Source organism: Macrobrachium nipponense, chromosome 40, assembly GCF_015104395.2.
Source record: "Macrobrachium nipponense isolate FS-2020 chromosome 40, ASM1510439v2, whole genome shotgun sequence".
In the NCBI taxonomy this organism is placed as follows: Eukaryota; Metazoa; Arthropoda; class Malacostraca; order Decapoda; family Palaemonidae; genus Macrobrachium; species Macrobrachium nipponense.
In genome coordinates this window covers 24912843-24918750 of record NC_061101.1, presented here as the reverse complement: position 1 = coordinate 24918750, position 5908 = coordinate 24912843, and the positions used below count along the sequence as shown (strand labels likewise).

At 38.4% G+C, this 5908-nt stretch overlaps 1 protein-coding gene across 1 annotated transcript in view; it reads left to right on the top strand.

Annotated features, from left to right (window-relative positions):
• The window catches only part of LOC135212024 (serine-threonine kinase receptor-associated protein-like), a 73833-nt gene extending 72915 nt beyond the window's left edge, over positions 1-918 (top strand). Inside the window, exon 6 of the mRNA XM_064245316.1 lies at positions 1-918. This exon is cut by the window's left edge and continues 2266 nt beyond it. The gene's annotated coding sequence lies outside the window, so the exon portion shown is untranslated.
• The last annotated feature ends 4990 nt before the right edge of the window (positions 919-5908 follow it).

Below are 5908 nucleotides of genomic sequence, written 5' to 3'. Positions count from 1 at the left end.
AATCTTTTGCTCACAAATCTGTGTTAATAGTTTTTTAACGAGATTGATTGTATGCAAGCATTTCAGTGAATTTAGGAATTTAATTTCATGCAGTTTTTAAGCAAGACTTTAGTTGATGATTGATAGTATGTATAATGATATCACTTTCAGAAAAATAGAAAGTACCAGTCAGTATATAAATATATATAGGAATGTTAAGAAAATTAGGTATTGCAATATTATGATATTTTTTTACCAATCCTCTTGTTGTGCCTTAGTAGCAAGTACTCTTGGATATTTTTGAAAGACTGAAAATTATACTGATAGTTTTTTGTCACTACGTAAAATGTCCATCGTGGATGATGACCATCAGCATGTAACTGGTATGAAAAAATGTAAATTTTGTATGACAAGGTAATAGTTATATGACAAAAACCTATTGTGTAACAATCTCATCATTGTGATCACTTTGTTAAACTGCAGTAGATATAGAATAACAAGGGTTTTCAATCTTGAATTGTTCAGCTACCCTTGTTATATTAGTTTAGAGAGAAAAAAATACACTACACTATTTAGGGCTACCTCTGGTGTGGGGTCACACAATGTTTATTTATAATTTATCCCGTATATAATTTTTAAGTTAAATGTTAAGAGAAAGGTTTTCAGTGGAATCTCAAAGTAAGAAACATTCCTAATTTGGCAGTATTTTTCCTGTTTTATTTTGTACTGGTCATTCCATTGGAAATTTCTGCTTATACTATAAAGGGTGTAAATTTATCTTTCCAACTAGTATTAGGCTTGTATTGCCAAATGGTATAAACATTTCGATTGAGGAGTGTAAGCAGAAGTTTATGGTTAGACCCTAAAAATGACTTTTTAACTCAAAGCCTAGTCAGCTGGTTGTTTCGGATGTTTTACAAACATAAACAAAAAACCCAACCATTGTTTTTGTTCTATTCCTCTAAAATTTATCCCCAGATTGAGCCAAACTTTTGTTTTATGTGCCTGGAGTATGGTCTGTTCTATAGAATATTTGTTCTTACTGCTCCTGCAGCGCCTTCTGTCGTCTTTGTGCCCGAAGTAACGGCGGAGTTCCTACTGTACAAATAATTACTCTTGCTTCAGTACTTCCTATTCCTTTACAGTCTAGTGTTGGCTTCCCTGACAGTGCCTGTCTTGCCAAATCTGCCAACAATTGCTGTATTGATGGTTACACCTGCTTTGTCTGCTATTACCACTTACGCTCTTTCTGCTAATAGCTGGTGTTGGTGTCGCTGCCTTTAGTGAATGTGAATTACTGGCAGTTGCTGCTACTGCTGACTGCTCTTTCTACCAATATGAGGTGTTGGTTGCCTCAGCTTTGTTTACTGTCCCAATTACTTCTGCTTCATTTTATGTGGCTGCTGCTGCTGCTTCTTATGTCATGTCAGTGGTTGCTACTCCGATATGACTGCTGCTGTGACCATACCACAACTCCTATGCTTGCAATGTTGTCCCCTGCATCTCTACTATGCTGACTGCTGCTCATTTGGTACTACTTGCACTTGCTACATCTGTTTGATATAAATAATGAGTTTATAATAGACATTCTAAAGGTCATTGTTAAAAAAGGTAAAATTAAAGAGGTTTAATTCCTAATGGAATGAAAATTGCCATAAATAAGACATCTTATATAAAATTATATTTTCATAAAAACCACAAGTCTTTAAAAATCACAAAACAAGGCCACCGTCACAGTTGTCCTCCTCAACTTGGGACCACCTTGACGTGGTGAGGGGAGCTCTTGAATGCCAGGAATTTGTTCCTAGGTTTGAGTCCAAGAGTCCCTTTATCATTATATATTTCTTTGGATTAATTTTTGGGGATTTTCCATTTTAGCTAAAATTTATTGGACCTGACAACTAGGAAAAAATATAGTTTAGACTAGGTTTATCTCCGAAGCTAAATAGTGGAAACTGGTAGGACCATCAACTATCAATAATGTTTGGACCTGAGAGATCTCGGATTGATAGCTCAAGGGCAGAACTATTCTTTAGGACTGGGCCACATATTCCAGGGAGTCTGGTTCTGGGGATAGGACTTGGCTTTCTGCCCATTATATGATTAGGGTAGGGGATAGTGTTATTCTTTTAATACTCTGTCCTCGCATGCAGGTTTGGCTTACATTAATCATGTGCCATCCACTGTGGGGTAAGGTACAAATGCGGACATTTGGTAGTCTTTTCACTTTTACTACTGGTGAAAGAATAAACTCTGAAAAACTGATGATATCTTTTTAAGGTTTTCAGGTTTAAATTCTTTTTTTTTTTTCTCCTAATCTTTATGATTAGTGACTAAAAGGATAAAAATATGTATCCCTGGGCCCCTTTGACGATGCTGTTTTGGCGCAGATGACGACCTCTGACAAGGCCTTGATATGAATGACAACTCTTGGCATGAACCTAATCACGGATGTGGAAACCGCCGGTGGTGGTACTACAACTCGGATAGTCATCTCAAATTGAAAAATTGCCAGTGTGGGAACACTGGGTAATATGAAAGTATTACATGTAAAACACGTTCCATTACAATGTGAATACGAAACACACTAGAATTTGTTTGCTAGTTACGGTAAAATGAAGAGTTGAGAATGAAGTGTGGGTAACTTAAGAAAGAGATGAAACTGCACAGCCAGCAGCAGTATTGAAAATATCAAAATTTGTAAATCGACTTTCAAAGGAGCACTGTCTCACAAGACCCCTAAAAACATTGATGCTAATAGACCATCTCGACTGGTTCAAGTGGCTCAACCAAATTTGGAGGACAATGCTGCTCTGGTTAGTAGTTTCTGGTAGGGAAGAAAATTACAATTACTACAAATTTAGCAGATACGTTGAAAAAAGGTTGAGTAAGATATGGTTTGGTAAAGGAAGTGTCCTTATTTGCGCCAAATCAGATCCCCAATTATATAGAACTATGTACACATTGAAGAAGTTCAAGAAAGATGACATGATAAAAGAAATTAGACCAAATGTGAATTTCAGTTATGGAAGAGGAGTAGTATTTGAAGGTAAGAAAAATCCCAAAAGCAAATAGTATGGTCATTTTAACTTTAGAGGACTGACATACCGTGTTATGTCAATTTTGGAAATAAAAAGGTCAAAGTCAAACCATTTTTATCAAAACCTCTGCAGTGCTATTATAAACTATTTTCAATTTGGTCATCCAACCAGATTCTGCAAAACCATCAAAACTTGTAATAATTTCCCAGTCCCTAAACATGGTCTTTGTTCAAAACAACCAATACGTACTAACTGCAGCGCCACGGTGGCGTGGTTGGTATGGTGTTTGCATCCCACCTCGGTGGTTGCGGGTTCGATTCTCGGCCATTCCATATAGGAGAGAGAGATGTGTATTTCTGGTGATAGAAGTTCTCTCGACGTGGTTCGGAAGTCACGTAAAGCCGTTGGTCCCGTTGCTGAATAACCATTGGTTCCATGCAACGTAAAAACACCATACAAACAAACGTACTAACTGCGAACTGGATCATAACCCATCCAGTTAAAATTGCAGAAAATATAAAGACAGCTGTATGTAAAGTTAATGGTGAACATATAAGCATTAGATATGCTAAAAAATTAATTGTCAAACAGACCTATGCTACGGCTCTGAACTCCGTAGCCCCTATGAAACCCAAGCCAACAATGTAGCACCTTTAACTTGTTTAAAAGTGCTGGGTATTTGACCTACATTCTATATTCAATTCATCTGGTCCGTGCTCAGCCTGCTAGGGTTGAAGCACACCTCTTTAAGGAAGATGTGCCTAATTATACAGTAGAATAATCTCCAACTGATGAGATCTTCCTTCTGTCTCATACGCAACAAAAGACCCTTACGAAAGAAATGGAACAGGAACAAACTAAAGTTTCAAAAAGAGCAAAAACTTCATTCTCTCCTCCACCTGCTCAAAGTATGGAGATTACCCAACCCCATAAAACATGTAACAAGAGTGAGGCCAACAATGAGGGTGCTTCTGCCTCAGTAACAGCCAAGGAATCAAGTTCCTTGGATTGTAAGAAAATACTGGTTGAAGTCCACTCTGCTCTGATTAAAAAAGCTAATAAAAAACATAATGGAGATAATCATAAGCCATATATCTCAAGGCAATCTAAATAAACTCCTATAAAGTCCCATATTGAAAATAAAAATGAATTTTTATAATAAAGGCAAGTTTTATTCAGTACTTACCATGCAATTATCAATCTGTAGGATCCCTACCGCAGCAGACCAAATTTCAAACTTTCAAGGTGGCGCCACCAACGCTAGTATAAGTGACGGGTAACCGCCCACTTCTGGTTAACAGGTATGACAACACCACACCTCTCAATTCATATTTCGGCCGCTAACTCCACTTGTGGGGAGGAGGAAGGGCTCCAATTAGATGATTGCTTGGTAAGTATCGAATAAAACTTGCTTTTACTATAAACATTTATTTTTATTCAGGGGCCATACCAAGCAATTTTCAAGCTGATTACATATTGAGAGGTGGAGGGAAGTGGAGATAACACCTCTTGAAAATAAAGGGAATTCTCAAAAGGGTCAATGTGTGGTATCATAGGATGTATGCTTGCCATACCTTACCTTGTAAGTGAGCCGCTGGAGATGAATCAGTGCTGCCACACTCTCGGATTGGAATTATCGTACTGGCTCCTCAAAATTATGGGTTTTCAGTAAAAAATATCGTACAAAATTGTAGATTTTATCGTAATTATTATCCCACACTTTCTGATATTTAACACATTTTTATAATTTTACAAAATAATGAATTTATGTATGATTTCTTTGTAGTCATTAACATCTTGCAATTTACATATATAATCAAGAAAAAAATACAAATGAAACATTTCTCTCTAAAAAAAACGGAAAAAATGGAATTAAGAATAATTAGTTAATGTTATCAACAATTGTTATGGACAAATTATTACTATATTGTATTGACACTGGTAAAAAAAGTATACAGCTTAGAACGTCACTTCTTTCCATAATGTAAACTAAACTGATAACTAATTAACACGAAGATATGTGAGTTGATAGGCCCACCCATACATATCTTTAAGCACCCCAAAACATCGAAAATCAAAATAGCATCACTGAGTAGTAATTTAAAATAAATATATATAATTAAACATGACTGGTACTGATACCTATCCCATGATAAAGGAATTAATAACAATAATAATTGTAAAGTATATCTTTAAGAATCTTCTTCCTAATCAAATTCATGTTCTCTGACGTTCTGGAATATCTGAGCATGATTATTTATTCTGGAAAACATATAATTTGCAGGAGTAAAATGAACACATGACCCTCCTGAACCTTTGATGCAACTAGCAGAGAGTAAAGCCCCATTAACTGTCCTTGTTTTCAGTCTGTTTCTTTGTTTAGTTTTAAAGAGGTTAACTTTACTGAACACTCGTTCGCATTCAGCATTAGAGTGCGGCAAGCAAAGAGCAGTTAGAGCAAATTTGGCTAGATCTGAAAAACTACTATTTTTTTTTTTCCTCCTGGCCGGGGGCCCGACGCCAGGCAGCCCGACCCGTTCTCCTCCCCACCAGTGGCCCCACCCCAGGGGACCAAACCGGTGTCCTCCCCACAAGGGTCCTCAACCCTGGCGGCAATAACCAGTCGCCTCCCCACTGGGGGGCCCACTCCTGGCAGTCTCCTCCCCACCAAGGGCCCATCCACTGGCGGCTTGACCTGGTCGCCTCACCGGCGGGGGCCCCATCCCAGGCGGCCCAACCTGTTCGCTTCCCAGTGGAGGCCCCACCCAGTCTCCTCCCCCACAACCCAAGGTCCACCCATGGCGTTCTGACCTGGTCGCCTCCCGGCTGGGGGCCCAACACCTGTTGGCCCGACCTGGTCGCCTCACCCACTCGTCCTGGGACCTGTG